Source organism: Triticum dicoccoides, chromosome 7B, assembly GCF_002162155.2.
Source record: "Triticum dicoccoides isolate Atlit2015 ecotype Zavitan chromosome 7B, WEW_v2.0, whole genome shotgun sequence".
Taxonomy (NCBI): domain Eukaryota; kingdom Viridiplantae; phylum Streptophyta; class Magnoliopsida; order Poales; family Poaceae; genus Triticum; species Triticum dicoccoides.
In genome coordinates, this window is record NC_041393.1 from 2,962,737 (window position 1) to 2,979,023 (window position 16,287).

Sequence of the window (16,287 nt, forward strand, 5' to 3'; positions counted from 1 at the left end):
AATTCTTTTTGCTTTTAGTTTTAGAAAAATTATAAACTTTCTGTTAGTGCCATTAGTTTTCAAATCTGAAAACTCTTTTTTTGTTTACTTTGTTGCTTTATTTATTTTATTTTGTTTCTACTTACAACAAAATACTTATTGTTGCTATTTTTATTTTTTTCAGTTTTTTGTTCTGTTTTCTGCATTATTTATTTTTTGTTGTTTTTTGCTTTATTTTTTAATTCCTTTTGCTTTTAGTTTTAGAAAAATTATAAACTTTCTGTTAGTGCCATTAGTTTTCAAATTTGGAAACTCTTTTTTTATTTTCTTTGTTGCTTTATTTATAAACCGGTGTGAGTGCCCTTCGGTTGGCGAGGTTTTAAAATTCATAGTTTTCAAATGAACTCTGAAAAAGTTGGCATAGCATGTGCATGTACAAAACGGACAATGGTATCATACTCGTCTGTTACAAAGTTGGCATGTTATCATCATAATAGTTGCGGGAGAAAGTCTTCACTTTTTCTTCGCTTGTGTCGTTTGCTTATTGCGCCGTAACCATGGATAATCTTCATCGTTTATCAGGATGCTTGGGTCAGCCTTGACTTTGAAGGGGGGAATTTCATGAAACTTTTCATACTCTTCAGACATGTCTGTCTTGCCCTCCACTCTCAGGATGTCCCTTTTTCCTGAAAGAACTATGTGGCGCTTTGGCTCATTGTATGATGTATTCGCTTCCTTATCTTTTCTTTTCCTCGGTCTGGTAGACATGTCCTTCACATAGATAACCTGTGCCACATCATTGGCTAGGACGAACGGTTTGTCAGTGTACCCAAGATTTTTCAGATCCACTGTGGTCATTCCGTACTGTGGGTCTACCTGTACCCCACCTCCTGACAGATTGACCCACTTGCACTTAAACAAAGGGACCTTAAAATCTACTCCATAGTCAAGTTCCCATATGTCTGCTATGTAACCATAATATGTGTCATTTCCATTGTCGGTTGCTGCATCAAAGCGGACATCGCTGTTTTGGTTGGTGCTCTTTTCATCTTGGTCAATCGTGTAAAATGTATTCCCATTTATCTCGTATCCTTTCCAAATCATTACAGTCGAAGATGGTCCCCTGGACAACAAGTACAGCTCATCAAAAACAGTGCTGTCACCTCTGAGACGTGTTTCCAACCAACTGCTGAAAGTCCTGATGTGTTCACATGTAATCCAGTCGTCGCACTGCTCCGGGTGTTTGGAGCGCAGACTGTTCTTGTGTTCATCGACATACGGGGTCACCAAGGTAGAGTTCTGTAGAACTGTGTAGTGTGCTTGAGACCAAGAATATCCGTCCCTGCATATTATTGAGTCCCTTCCAAGCGTGCCTTTTCCAGTCAGTCTCCCCTCATACCGCGATTTAGGGAGACCTATCTTCTTAAGGCCAGGAATGAGGTCAACACAAAACCCGATGACATCCTCTGTTTGATGGCCCATGGAGATGCTTCCTTCTGGCCTAGCGCGGTTACGAACATATTTCTTTAGGACTCCCATGAACCTCTCAAAGGGGTACATATTGTGTAGAAATACGGGCCCAGAATGACAATCTCGTCGACTAGATGAACTAGGACGTGCGTCATGATATTGAAGAAGGATGGTGGGAACACCAGCTCGAAACTGACAAGACATTGCGCCACATCACTCCTTAGCGTTGGTACGATTTCTGGATCGATCACCTTCTGAGATATTGCATTGAGGAATGCACATAGCTTCACAATGGCTAGTCGGACGTTTTTCGGTAGAAGCCCCCTCAATGCAACCGGAAGCAGTTGCGTCATAATCACGTGGCAGTCATGAGACTTTAGGTTCTGGAACTTTTTCTCTGGCATATTTATTATTCCCTTTATATTCGACGAGAAGCCAGTCGGGACCTTCATACTGAGTAGGCATTGAAAGAATATTTCTTTCTCTTCTTTCGTAAGAGCGTAGCTGGCAGGACCTTCATACTGCTTCGGAGGCATGCCCTCTTTTTCGTGCAAGCGTTGCAGGTCCTCTCGTGCCTCAGGTGTATCTTTTGTCTTCCCATACACGCCCAAGAAGCCTAGCAGGTTCACGCAAAGGTTCTTGGTCACGTGCATCACGTCGATCGAAGAGCGGACCTCTAGGTATTTCCAGTAGGATAGGCCCCAAAATATATATTTCTTCTTCCACATGGGTGCGTGATTCTCAGCGTCATTCGGAACAGCTAGTCCGCCGGGACCCTTTCCAAAGATTACGTGTAAATCATTGACCATAGCAAGTACGTGATCACCGGTACGCATGGCGGGCTTCTTCCGGTGATCTGCCTCGCCTTTGAAATGCTTGCCTTTCTTTCGACATTGATGGTTTGTCGGAAGAAATCGACGATGGCCCAGGTACACATTCTTCCTGCAGCTTGCCAGGTATATACTATCGGTGTCAAGTAAACAGTGCGTGCATGCATGGTATCCCTTGTTTGTCTGTCCTGAAAGGTTACTGAGAGCGGGCCAATCGTTGATGGTCACGAACAGCAACGCCTTTAGGTTAAATTCCTCCTGTTTCTGCTCATCCCACGTACGTACACCGTTTCCATTCCACAGCTGTAAAAGTTCTTCAACTAATGGCCTTAGGTACACATCAATGTCGTTGCCGGGTTGCTTAGGGCCTTGGATGAGAACTGGCATCATAATGAACTTCCGCTTCATGCACATCCAAGGAGGAAGGTTATACATACATAGAGTCACGGGCCAGGTGCTGTGATTGCTGCTCTGCTCCCCGAAAGGATTAATGCCATCCGCGCTTAAAGCAAACCATACGTTCCTTGGGTCCTTTGCAAACTCATCCTAGTACTTTCTCTCAATTTTTCTCCACTGCGACCCGTCAGCGGGTGCTCTCAACTTCCCGTCTTTCTTACGGTCCTCACTGTGCCATCGCATCAACTTGGCATGCTCTCCGTTTCTGAACAGACGTTTCAACCGTGGTATTATAGGAGCATACCACATCACCTTCGCAGGAACCCTCTTCCTGGGAGGCTCGCCGTCAACATCACCAGGGTCATCTCGTATGATCTTATACCGCAATGCACCGCATACCGGGCATGCGTTCAGATCCTTGTAGGCACCGCGGTAGAGGATGCAGTCATTAGGGCATGCATGTATCTTCTCAACCTCCAATCCTAGAGGGCATACGACCTTCTTTGCTGCGTATGTACTGTCGGGCAATTCGTTATCCTTTGGAAGCTTCTTCTTCATTATTTTTAGTAGCTTCTCAAATCCTTTATCAGGCACAACATTCTCTGCCTTCCACTGCAGCAATTCGAGTACGGTACCGAGCTTTGTGTTGCCATCTTCGCAATTGGGGTACAACCCCTTTTTGTGATCCTCTAACATGCGATCGAACTTCAACTTCTCCTTTTGACTTTCGCATTGTGTCCTTGCATCGACAATGACCCGGCGGAGATCATCATCATCGGGCACATCGTCTGGTTCCTCTTGATCTTCAGCAGCTTCGCCCGTTGCAGCACCATCGTGCACATCGTCTGGTGCATCTTGATGTTCAGTAGCATCACCGTATTCAGGGGGCACATAGTTGTCATCGTACTCTTCTTCCTCGCCGTCTTCCATCATAACCCCTATTTCTCCGTGCCTCGTCCAAACATTATAGTGTGGCATGAAACCCTTGTAAAGCAGGTGGGTGTGAAGGATTTTCCGGTCAGACTAAGACTTCGTATTCCCACATATAGGGCATGGACAACACATAAAACCATTCTGCTTGTTTGCCTCAGCCACTTCGAGAAAATCATGCACGCCCTTAATGTACTCGGAGGTGTGTCTGTCACCGTACATCCATTGCCGATTCATCTGCGTGCATTATATATAATTAAGTGTGTCAAAAATCATTACAGAACATCATGAATAGATAATTAAGTGACCAAATTAATAGAAGTTCATCATCACATAAAAACCAAAGTAGATACATAGTTCTCATCTAACAACATAAAGCTCTGCAGAGCATCTAAATTAATTAAACCATACATTGAAACTATATAAAACATTTCAATGCGAAAACAAATGCGATCATAATCGCAACCAAGGTAACAACTGATCCAACGGCATAATGATACCAAGCCTTGGTATGAATGGCATATTTTCTAATCTTTCTCATCTTCAAGCGCATTGAATCCATCTTGATCTTGTGATCATCGACGACATCCGCAACATGCAACTCCAATATCATCTTCTCCTCCTTAAGTTTTTTTATTTTTTCCTTCAAGAAATTGTTTTCTTCTTCAACTAAATTTAACCTCTCGACAATAGGGTCGGTTGGAATTTCCGGTTCAACAACCTCCTAGATAAATAAAATCTATGTCACGTTGGTCGGCATAATTTTCATAAACAATAAATGAACCAATAGTTATGAAAAGATAATATATACCACATCCGAATCATAGACAGGACGAGGGCCGACGGGGGCGGATACCAAAACCATCGGCGCACTATATAAGATGCAATAATAAAAGTAAGAAAATAATACAAGTATCTATCTAAACAAACAAGTAATAATATTTTTCCTTTCAGAAAGAAGATAAGAACAAGAGGCTCACCACGGTGGTGCCGGCGATGAGATCGGCGCGGGTGATCGACGGCGGTGAAGACGGGGACGGGGCGTGACGGACCGCTAAACCTAGATAAATATTGAGGAAAATGGAGCTTGGCGGTCGAGCTTGGAGAGGAGAAACCTTAAGTAGTGTGGCTCGGGCATTCCATCGAACACCTTGTGTGCATAGGAGGTGAGCTAGAGCACCACCAAGCCCTCTCCCCCTCGGCCAGAAAAAACAGAGCAGTGTGCTCTGCTCTTGCGCGAGGGGCTATATATAGGCAGCACCATTAGTCCCGGTTGGTGGCATGAACCGGGACTAAAGGGAAGCCTTTGGTCCCGGTTCATGCCACCAACCGGGACCAATAGTGGTGGGCCAGGAGCCAGGACCATTGGACCCGGTTCGTCCCGCCAACCGGGATCAAAAGGTCCGGACGAACCGGGACCAATGGCCCACGTGGCCCGGCCGGCCCCCTGGGCTCACGAACCGGGGCAAATAGCTCCATTGGTCCCGGTTCTGGATTGAACCGGGACTAATGGGCTAAACTGGCCTGGACGAAAGCCCTGTTTTCTACTAGTGTAAGGTTCTATATATACCCACTCAGAAAATGTATTGCTTAGGCTACTTGTGCACTGAAAAATTATTAGATCCCTTGCTGCGTTAATACTGGCATCCAAAGTTTCTTCTATGTATATTATGTTCAATTTTTTTTGTAAAATGCACAACTGTCTTGAGCTTTAGTTTCTCTTTTCTCTTTATGTTGTATTACCTATATGAGGATATCTACTAAATTCAGATGCATATATAATGTATTTGATGACACACGGCAAACTACAGTAAGCAGTGTGTTGGGCTTGCAAGATTACAGACACCGGTCTCTGTTTCCCTTTGCCGACGGAGTCTATCGACAAGAGCGATGGATCTGGAGATTGATCAAGAGGTACCCGCCCCTGCCTCTCGTCTTCGATTGTTTTTTGCTTTTGCTGTTGCTTACTTTCCTGCTTTCTTATCGTAGGTTACCCCCCACCGGTGCCACCTTTTGTCGACCTAACTGGCATCTCCTCGGCCGTTTGGAACCAGCGAATTAACTTGCACATCTCTAGGTTATGGTACCAGCGAGGTGGCTTTGATGATGGCCCTATCAAGAGTATACATATGGTCGTGACTGATGAAAAGGTGAATGCCTATTTTGTTCTCCAGTCTTTCGCAACTCATACGCTGCTTATGCAAGTTGTGATTGTTGTTTCTCTGCATTGTTGTCTCTGTAGGGCATTTAAGGGCTTTCCTTAGTTGCCTGTGATTTGAGTAGGATAAATTATGTCTTTGTAATGTTGACAGCCTATATCTTTTGATGTTGTTGTCTAGGATTATAAGATGCTTGTTGGTTACTGAATGTGTTCTCTGCGTGTGTTTTTTCATAGGGAAACCATGCTAACGTGACATTGCCTAACGAGGTTGTGGACATGCTTGTGGACGATCTACATGAGAGAAATTTATATGTATGTGCCAGGATCAGTGTGAAGCCCCCTGAGGTAATACTGAGGGCGGTTTAGCTTTATTTGCGGTTATATATGCCTGTGAGCTGCAGAAACCATCATGTCCTGTAAATTGTTTCTATGCCATGCTAATTACTTTATCATTCAATTCTTGAGGGTACTCAGCTCTTATTTCACGCCTAGACTCAATCAGTCATCCATTGGCATTTCAGTTGTGTGAAACAGTTTTCATGCACCTATATGTTTTTCAACATCTCAACATATAGAAGAGACCTGATGGGAACTATCCATGTGCCTCCACACACTTTGTATTGCATAATTTCGTTAGCTTCTATAGATGGTCTCGTGCATAAAACACTACCGCACCAACACCTGAGTAATTGTATTGGTTTCTGCTCAAGTATCATAATGCAATCTTGTCTTTGATTGTAAACCCTGGTTTGGTATTTTTAGTTGCACGTTTCAGTGAAAGAAAGAAAAGACAGTGTCAAAGTAGAATATATAAACTAGAAAGATTAGCAGCCATGTCTTAGTATAAATTTCATGCATAGTAGTCTGGCATGGCATGTACATAAACAGAGGACCGCACTACATAACCAGTTTTATCTGCAGCGATAAACAAACGCTATCACTGAGAGCATTTTTCTTGTGGAAGTTCTCATTTGAGCTGACATGTTTCCTGATGCAAACTCATTCAACCACGTATAGCCTTCACAGCACATCATTTAGTTGATCTTTAGTTCTTGGGTTCTGCAGATGCAAGATGGAGCCGGCGACCAGCCCTTCTTCCTCGCCCTCAGCCTTGACACCACCGTTGACGCCTCCAAGAGCAGTCGGGCATCGGCGTCGACGCCGGCAAGGCAACATGTGTTGCAACATGCAACCAAATCAAATGGACAAAGTTATATATCTAATATTCAACCATGTAGTTTACTATTATGCAGTGTGAAAAACGGTGTACATCAGTTATCTGGGACTATTACTATGGCCCGATTTTGATTTCTAGCTTAGATAGGGCCATTTTTTAGATATTTTGCGGAGTGTTTACTGATGTTAGTATCTACCATCACCTCTGTGAGTAATATCAGATATATTTCCATCCTGAGATACATTGAGTAATATCACGTGTTGATTGAAAAAGGGTTATATCAGATATTTGATCATTGAACTTTTTTTGATTAATTCCTTGATATATTTCCAGCATGATAGACACGCACATGTGGAAGTTGGGGTTCGGCAAGTAGCACTTCTTTGATTAAGTTGTTCTGTTACACGGGCAAAACTTGCCTTCCTACTACTGCATCATATCGGTTTGATCTTTCACTGCTTGATCATATCGGTTGGACCGGCACCCTTGCGCCAAGGCGCGTTGCCGATCTAGTGTTGTATGAATGGTGCATAAAGGTGTCACACTACAATTTCTCATCTCTCTCAACCTCTCTTGCTCACAAGGGCACACACCAATTTTTTCCCACTAGAGTTTTTAAAGAAAAATATACAAAGCATATTTATTGTTCTCTAAATTTACCAATGAGTTTTATCCTTCTTTAATGTTTTTCCTTGTACGCGTTATCAAGGAGGCATTTTCTCTATTGTCAAAAGGCACCTATACTGGAGGGATACCTCCTAGCATGCAACTCTTCTTCCCGTCTATCTTGGATGCATATACACTCGGGAATCAATAGAACTCAGGTTTGATCGTCCATTCGCTTCATTTTAATCTATTTTACTCTGACACGCCTTAACTACTGCATGAAAACCCGAAGTCCAATTTCTTTTAACCAAACAAAGCTAGCTTCGCTTAGAGCATCTCAAGCCGTTGGCCCCCCAGGAGGCGCCTAAAATCGCTGCCTGGGGCGAGTCAGCGCAAAAAACCGGTCTGGGAGCGAGTTGGTCCCCAGTCGCCGGCCCCAGGGCCGCCCCCAGGCGCGTCTAATTTTTTTAAAAAAAAAAGTTCGACGAGTTCATTTAAAACACGGCTAAATTCAACCAAACTTCGGCGAGTTCATACATATTTAAAATATTTTACAGAAAAGAAAAAAACGCTACTAGGCCCGCCCTCGCCCTCGCCGCCCGCGCGCCCTTGAAGCTCTACATGCCGAGGCGCCTGTAGAACTGCGTGTAGTCGCCGCCGCCGCCGTCGTCGTCGTCGTCGTCGCCGCCGCCGTCTCCCCGGCCGCCGTCCCTGCTGCACCCTCCCCAGGTTGGCGCGGCGGGTTGGACGATCCGGGGGCGTTCTCGTCGTCGTCGCTGTCGAGGATCACCATGCCGTGCTCGTCCTCGCGCCCACGCCTGCGGGCGGCTATCTCCTCTAGGGCTCGGCGCTGCCGGACCATCTCGTCGCGAAGGTAGTCATCCCGCGCCCACTTTAGGGCCTCCTCCTCGGAGAAGCCGCGCCGGGCTATGGCCTCGTACTCCGCGGGGAGGCCGGGTTCCACCTTCGGCCTGACGAGGACGAGGCGTCCAGAGGTGGGGGAGGGATCGGCGATGCGGACGCCGGCACTGCGGGTGCGGTGGCTGACCGGCCTGTCCTGGGGCTCCGGCTTGACGGGGTGGAGGCAGGGAGAGCCGGTCGAGCGGCCGGACGAGGAGGAGGACGCCCCCGGGTACATGTGCCTCGGCGTCCATGAGCTCCCATGCCGGCGGGAGAAGGACGGTGGAGCGGGGTACTCCAGCATGGGCGTGTTGCCGCCCTCGATGTACTCGAGGACGGACTCCAGCGTGCGGCCGGGCACGCCCCACCATCGGCGGCGGCCTTTGGAGTTGAGCCTCCCAGAGGGCACGACGCCGTTGGTGGCCTCGAGCTGCTCGGCGTGGCGGCGATGGAAGTAGGGCTCCCACATCGGGCTGTCGGGGACATGCCGTGGACCTTCCCTCGCCGCCTGCGGCAGAGAGGCGCGGATACGCGCGATCTCCGCACGTCGCGCCGCCCCGGTGGGCGGTGGTGGCACCAGGACCCCGCCGGCGCTGATCCTCCACGCTCCGGGCACCCGCATGTCCAGCGGGACCGGATACTCGGCCTCAAAGAGGAGCCGAGCTTCGTCCTCGTGAAGGTGGCGGCGACCGAAGCTGTTCGCCGCCGCGCCGTGGCCTGGAAAACGCTCGGCCATGGCGAAAAATTTCGCTGCCAAGGAAGACCCATTTTTCGGTTCGGCCTGGGTCCGCTGGCGCCAATTTCGGTCTGAGCCGACGAAAAATGAGCCTTTGAGGGCGCGACTGGGCCGATTTTTCGGCGCCGGCGCGAAAAAATCGCCTGGGGAGGCCGTTCTAGGGGCGCGGCTGGAGATGCTCTTAAACAAACCCTAGCCACCACCCCTCAAGCCCAGCAGGTTACAGCATTACTTTGGTGATATCTTTTTCAAGTAAAACCATTTGTTGCGAAGCTGTTTCTTCATATATACAGTAGAAAGCATAAATATACCGCAAAACCAGCGGAAACAAACTGTCGCGGTGACTTTAAATTGTGTGTTCGACTTGCAACCACTGATCGAATGCTGATGATGAACAGTTTGTGTTACAGTTCTCCGATTCAATTGAGATCTATAAAAGCTAGTGTTGCAACTTGCAACATGTCCCACGTTATAACATTACGACTATAGCACGCATTGCCCAAATGACTGATTACCGCACCAAAGCTGCTGATAGTTTTTTGCTTTTTGTGCACTTGGCTACGATCTTTACACATATATAGAAATCTGTAATAGTATGACATTAAGACAACTGGAGTGGATAATGACTAATCTTGCAGCTCTCTGCCTTGAGGCATGAAAGATATTTACTGCAGCTTAGAACACAGGGCACACACTGTCCGGTCCAAGATCTACCCCTTTAGCGGTGGGGCATGAGGCCAGAGGGCAGTGCTCGCCGCCCGTGCCCCACCAGTTGATTGTCCGGTTCTCCATGGTCAGTGTGAAGTAAAGCAGCACCCCCATGAACGCGGCGCCCCCATCAAGCCCAGCAGAGAGGATGTAGTTGTACCTCTGCCACCACTTCTTGCGGTACCGGAACACAAAGAAGTTGAAGATGATGCCGTAGAGCAGCCACGAGTTGAAGTTTATGGTCGTCGCTGGCGGCATTAAGGCCGTAGCGCCGGTGAGCACCGGAATGTTGATGAGTAGTATCCACTTGTGAGTGGGGAATATCCTGTGGAGGATGTACACGATGACAGGGCCTGCCGCGCCAAAGAGGAAGAACCAGTTGAGGGCTATGTAGTTGCCATTTGACCCGAAAATGCGATTCGGGCCAACAAGGCCCCAGATGACCGATGCGTCGAAGAAGACACGGTCGTTGGGGCATGTCCATGGGCTGTTTGGTGGGAGCAGTTGGTCCTGGCAGATGTTCTCAACCGAGCCAAGTAGCCACCATCCGACAATGAGGTTGACAGTCCCGGCCACCACTGTACCGACAAACTGCATGCATAAATTACAGGGATGTCAGTAAACTCTATGTTTCTATACATCACTCATTGGCTTTACAAAGGTGAGAAGGAAGATCAATTAATTACCTGAACAATGAACATTGATTTGGGAGGTATCTTCATATAGTGTCCAAGCTTGAAGTCTGCGAGGAAGGAGATTGCCTGCGACATGCTGATGTAGCCGTACACCTTGAAGCAGACGTTGGCGATGGGGTATCCAGGCATTATTAGCCCCATGACGTACTCAGTGATGACATTCAGACCAGGCGTCTGCGCATAAGTTTCCAAGGCTTTTGTCAGTTTTTTTTCTTTTGTTGCAGAAATTAATCATGAGAGGACATGCGGGATAAATGAAGAAGAGGCATTAAAATTGTTGAAATAGACTTGCCTGGTTAGTGGTTGCAGAAATGATGCTTACGGGTAGCGTGAAGGTGAAGGCCATGGCACAGGCAAAGAGGAAGCCCCACCATGGGAGCTGAACCTGGTCCTTGAGGACGGTGCAGAGGATGAGGGACACTATCATGGACAATGCCGTCACAGAGTAGAACCACCACGCTGGTATGTCCTCGTACTTCCTCATTAGCTTTGTGTGGACGTCAGGCTCCTCCTGCTGTGAAGCTCGGAACCGGTGGTAGATCTCCCTGCACAAAATTTGCAGACGTGTACCTTTCAGTTCAGAAATCTCATGTAATCATTCACCTCTGACTTGTCTCGGTTTATTAATGTACAGACAGACAGACTAAAAGAAAAAAGAAGCTTCACTTACTTGCCGTAGAAGAAGCCGACGTGCGTGATGGTTGCGGCAATGGTGGCAAAGTTGAAGCCATATGAGATTGCAAAAAAGATGCTGAGGTTTATGCGTCCGAGCTTGTCGTACGCCTCCGTGTCAAGCCGGAACTGCTGGTTCACAATGTCGGCGATCTTATAGGGCGACCCATTGGAGGCGAAGAGGTGAGAGGAGAATATGGGGAACGTCTTGGCGTTGTACAGGTTCATCCCCCAATACGCCGTGGGCATCACCACATAAATGAACAAGACGTAGCCAACGAAGACGTTGACGGTGGCGAACAAGGGCGAGATGAGCGGGCTGAAGAGGAAGGAGGAGACGGCGGTCCAGTCGAGCGTGAAAGCTCCGAGACCCAGGCCCTTCATGCCTGAGCCGAGCTGCTGCGCCGTGACAGACTTGGAGAAGACCCAGCACACCCACGAGATGGAGGTGAGCGACTGGAAGAGGTAGCCCGGCACGAAGGCCCACACGAAGCTGCAGATGAGCACCACCAGGAAGAACTTGGAGCGGGACATCTGCTTTGAGCCCCCGGGGAATTCCTCCTTCTCGTGCAGTGTCCTGGTACGTACATACAAGGGTGCTGTTAGTGTCATTGCTACGTCGTCGTACAGAGTGACTTCCAAAATTACATATTGATTCGAAAGGTTGCCATGTAAATTCACTGATCATCATTCATCAAGAAGTTATGGAAAAACTGGGCACATACAAATATAAGTAGAAACATTACATTAGCATGTCATTCTACCTCCACAACACATGTTGAGTGTTCTGGATCTTGCATTGCTTGAACCACTGATGACACTATAACAGCGAATCATGAGTGGCCTGATGTATCTTGTCAATATGCTTTTGCCAGTGAAAAGATGGGGGGCTACATCATATCCAGCGGTCCCTGGACAGTTAAGCCCAGAACTGGAAGCACGGCACCATGTAACCATTTTATCAAGGGCAGGGCAAACCCTTGGTCACATAGCCCGGCTGTTTACCATGTTAATAAGCCATCCTCTGTATGAAACACTACCTAGGAGCCTGGGACCAGAGAACAGTTGGTTAGGTTGCCACGACGATTGTTTGCTAACTAGTCGCCAGGATACACATTGTTCTATTTCAGTGAAAGCAGCAGGACCGCAGCCATGTGTGAGGTTCATCAGTTCGATACATACGCATACTCTATTTCAGTTCAGTTCAGTTCAGTCCCCTGATTCAGTTTCAGCTCAATCATGCATCAGTTTAGAGATTACCATGTCCCTGTCGAGAGCTGCAGCCGAGCTGTATGTAGAACCTGGCATCAGCTCCTGCGGTTGCGCCAGACCGCGAGTCGGCGCTCCTCCTCGGCTTCGCGGCGCAGTCCGGCGGCAGGGGCAGTGGCCAGAGGGGGGCGGGGTGCACTACCCCGGTACCGCCCGGTGGGTGGAGGGTGGGGGTGGGTCAGGGACGGGGCGTAGGCGGAGGCGGAGCAGCGAGCAGGCACGGGGAGGAGGGGAGGGCGACGGGCCGGCGGCGCAGCAGCGGCAGTGACCGGCGGTGGTGGCTCCTGGGTGTGGGGGCGGACGATAGCTAGGTTGCGTGGGAAGGTGCGAAGGGACCGAGCGCCTGTCGGCTTTGGGCCCTCGTTCCTTGTGCTTATTGGGCTAGAGTTGGGCTGGACCCCGGGCCGAAACTAAAGCCTATGTGTGTGATGAAAAACTTCCACGCTGCGTGCCCAAGCTAAAATTGCAGGTTGGTTTAGAGAAGAAAACGAGTTGTGTCAATTGACACTCGTTCTAAAAAAAAAGTATATATAACCTAAAAAAAAGTGCAAGTTTTCTTCTTTGGAGTTGGAAAACGAGTGTTTTTTTTTATCATAATAAGAAAACGGGTGTCAATTGACACAAGGCCGGGCATTGTGCTGGTAAAACATAAGTTCTTTTTAATCTTATCTGTTGTTTTTTCACCGGTTTTCCCTAGAACTGTCTCAAATGCGCCACCCCCTATTGACGCGTCAATGAGTGTTTACCAAATAAGCGCTGAGCAAGTAGAATCTTCTTCTTTTACACAAACAACATATTAATATAGGCGGAAACTCACATGTTACCCTAGTAGAATGTGAATGCTCCCATTTGCAATCATCCAGTCTCAAAAAATGTCTGTTTTTAGAATAATGAGAATAAATGGCTGCCAGAAGGAAGAGTCGCCGGCCGGTAGTTATTTCCTGCACAGATGAGATGGCCACCAGTGTATACTCTTAAAATCCGGAGCCAAAAAGAGGATATAACCCCGGTCTCTGCATCGAGCGACCCACACACACAGTCACGGTGAGCCAAAGGAAGTAGGGTAGGGTGGTGCACTGGTGCTGACCTGAAGAGCGAGACCTGGACGAGCGTGCGCCGGCTCCACCACGTACTTGCGCATCAGCCCGGCCCACCCGTACCCGAGCACCTACGCACCATCCACTCCGATGATTGTGCATTCCATCAACGGGGATCATCGGCAAAAATAAGGAATGTCGCCGCATGCACTCCGTGTCCGTGCATACCTGGGTGGTGATGATGAGGATCCATGCGGCGAGGAAGGAGATGGAGCGGTGGTACAAGGCGCGGATGATGTCGACGATCATCACCGAGTAGGCGTTGCCGTTGCCCAAGGCCAAGATGGAGATGAGCACGTGCTCCTTCATGCTGAACGGCCCCGGGTTCAGGCTCCACTCCCCGCCGCCGCCGCCGAGGAGCGGAACCTACGGCGGGGCAGCGCGCGCGCCCTAAATTGCAGGTTGAATTAGACGGGCAGCGACGCCACCTGCACCGTGATCTGGGTCACCACCAGCGGCTCCGTCCGGTAGGAGAAGAACTGGTTGAGGAAGCGCACGACAGCAGCCCGATGGCCCACATCCGGAACGTCCACACCGGCAGCGTCGGGTCGTCGCCCTCGGGGACCGTCAGCCGCACCTCCTCGATCGGGGACGTCTCCCACGAGGCCGCCGCCCGCCAGCCCGCGCTCGTCCGCCGCCGCCGACGACGATATCTCGCTCATTGCGCCGAATGGCCGGTCGAGGCCTGCCTAGCTAGGTCTGTATATACTGGTCGTGCCTAGTCCAGTGGTAGTCTGACGAACGCGTGCGTGTTTATATGAGCAGGCAGGAGGTGGGGAGCGTCACCTGGCTGGCTAGCTGCACGCAGTGTGTCCAGGTTCCATGGACCTCGTGGCGTCCTGTATATTTTTGCTAGGCATTTAGGGCGCGTAGTAAGCGGCCAGTTGTGGTTGCATGCTATAGGTAAGGTAAGAGTGATCTCGTCGATGAAAGGAAATAAAGACTGGAATCTGGCTGTCCTACGTATATGTAAGCTGAATCTTGTCAACAGGGCCGGCCCTGGGGCATGGGCGGTGGGGCGGCGGCCCAGGGCCCAGGCAGGAGGGGGGCCCATGATGTAGTACATATACATACTAACGCCCAGCAAAAAAATGGTAAAAAACGAGATGGGCTAGGGCGCGAGGCCCATGCGATCGATTACGAAGCGTTACGCTAGCGCCAGCGATCGATACCGGCTGCTCATCTTCTTTTCCTTCGTCCGGAGTCTGGACGGTTGGCCTCTAATCTCTTCGTCCTGCCTGCCGCTCGGCGCTCGGCGCCTTGCCGTCTCGGCCGCCGCCGGCTTGCCGCTGCGCGCGCCGCATAGCAGTCCGATAACTCAAAGTCTGCAACGAGCCAACGAGGTAATCCATGATCCATTCCATCCGTCAGTTTCTTCAGCCCGTATACGTATCCATGATCGATCCATGTTCCTGATGACCTGATCCATGCCCCCAGATTCCAATTTGACAATTTCAGTAGTATGTACGTATTCAACTATCCACATGTATGTCTAGGGTTCCAATCATCCGATTATAAATTCTTAATTCTTTGTACCCTCTTTTCTTCATGATTTTAGGACATTATCATGCCATGTTGCCTAAGAAGAAGCAATTGTTGGTGCTGAAAAAAGGAGAAGAAAGAAAGGAAGTATTATTGCATCAAGAAACGTCCGAAGAAACTTTTCTGAAGCATTGAAGTATTATTGTTGTCGATTGAGTCAGTTGAATTTGGTTCTTATTTGAGGTAATCATGGTATGTTAGTTTTATTTTGCCATCTTTTTAGTATTATTGTTGTCGATGGAGTCGGTTCGAATTTAGTTATTATTGCTGTCGATGGAGTCAGTTGAATTATTATAGTCAAATTTGGATGAAATTTATATAGGGGCCCATGTCACCGAGTTCGCCTAGGGCCTTCCAAAACACAGGGCCGGCCCTGCTTGTCAATCTGGAATATACAGCTGGATAGCTGGAGTATCGAGCAATTAGTCCCTGGAAAATCCAAGTGGTGATATCAAAATTCATTGTTTTTCCATAACATGCAGTGCAAAACTTTCGTTTCAATGAATGCTGATAGGCTGATATGGACAAAGCTCCACTGACCTGCCAATGGCGTAACATGGCCGTTGACCTCACATAGCAGTATTGTAGCACAAACCACTGTAGATGTGTATTGTTCGGGTTCCTCCTTGTAGCATCGGGTATTTTTTGTTTTTGTTTTTTTGTTTTTGTTTTTTGACATAGCTTACCAGGCTTGATGCCTGGTTGTAGCGTCGGGTATTGTTCATGCGTTGTAGTGTGGGTTACTGTTTACGTTAATCCGCTCGTTGATTCACCAGTGACAAGCCCATGTCAAGTCATCGGATCTTACTTAGTCCGGCCGGGTGATACACCGACGGCCCCCACCATATCTGTCTATCTCTGCTAGTTAGAGCATCTCCAACCGTGCCCCCAACAGGTCCTTCACAGGCATTTTTTGTCCGCGCCGGCGCCAAAAAACGTCCCAGTCGCGTCCCCGAGACACCGAATTTCGTCGGCTCGGCCCGTTTTTGCGTCCGACGATCGCAGGCCGAACCCGGCGCACTGGGGGGCGCTCGGGGGCTCCGGCGCAAGGGAAACGCGCACCTGAGGCCACACGGCAGGCGAAAAGTCAAGCCGACCGTCCAGATTCGCGCCCCCCCC

The 16,287-nt window shown here is 48.8% G+C and overlaps 1 long non-coding RNA gene and 1 pseudogene across 1 annotated transcript in view; one reads left to right on the forward strand and one right to left on the reverse strand.

Moving 5' to 3' along the window:
- The window catches only part of LOC119337341, a 15,031-nt gene extending 8,926 nt beyond the window's left edge, over positions 1 to 6,105 (forward strand). Inside the window, exons 2-4 of the long non-coding RNA XR_005163236.1 lie at positions 5,417 to 5,519; positions 5,595 to 5,755; positions 6,001 to 6,105. This is a non-coding gene — a long non-coding RNA (uncharacterized LOC119337341). The remainder of the gene's footprint in view (positions 1 to 5,416; positions 5,520 to 5,594; positions 5,756 to 6,000) is intronic.
- A 3,497-nt stretch (positions 6,106 to 9,602) lies between these two features.
- Positions 9,603 to 14,288, reverse strand: LOC119336876 (annotated as a pseudogene).
- Between the last annotated feature and the right edge of the window lie 1,999 nt (positions 14,289 to 16,287).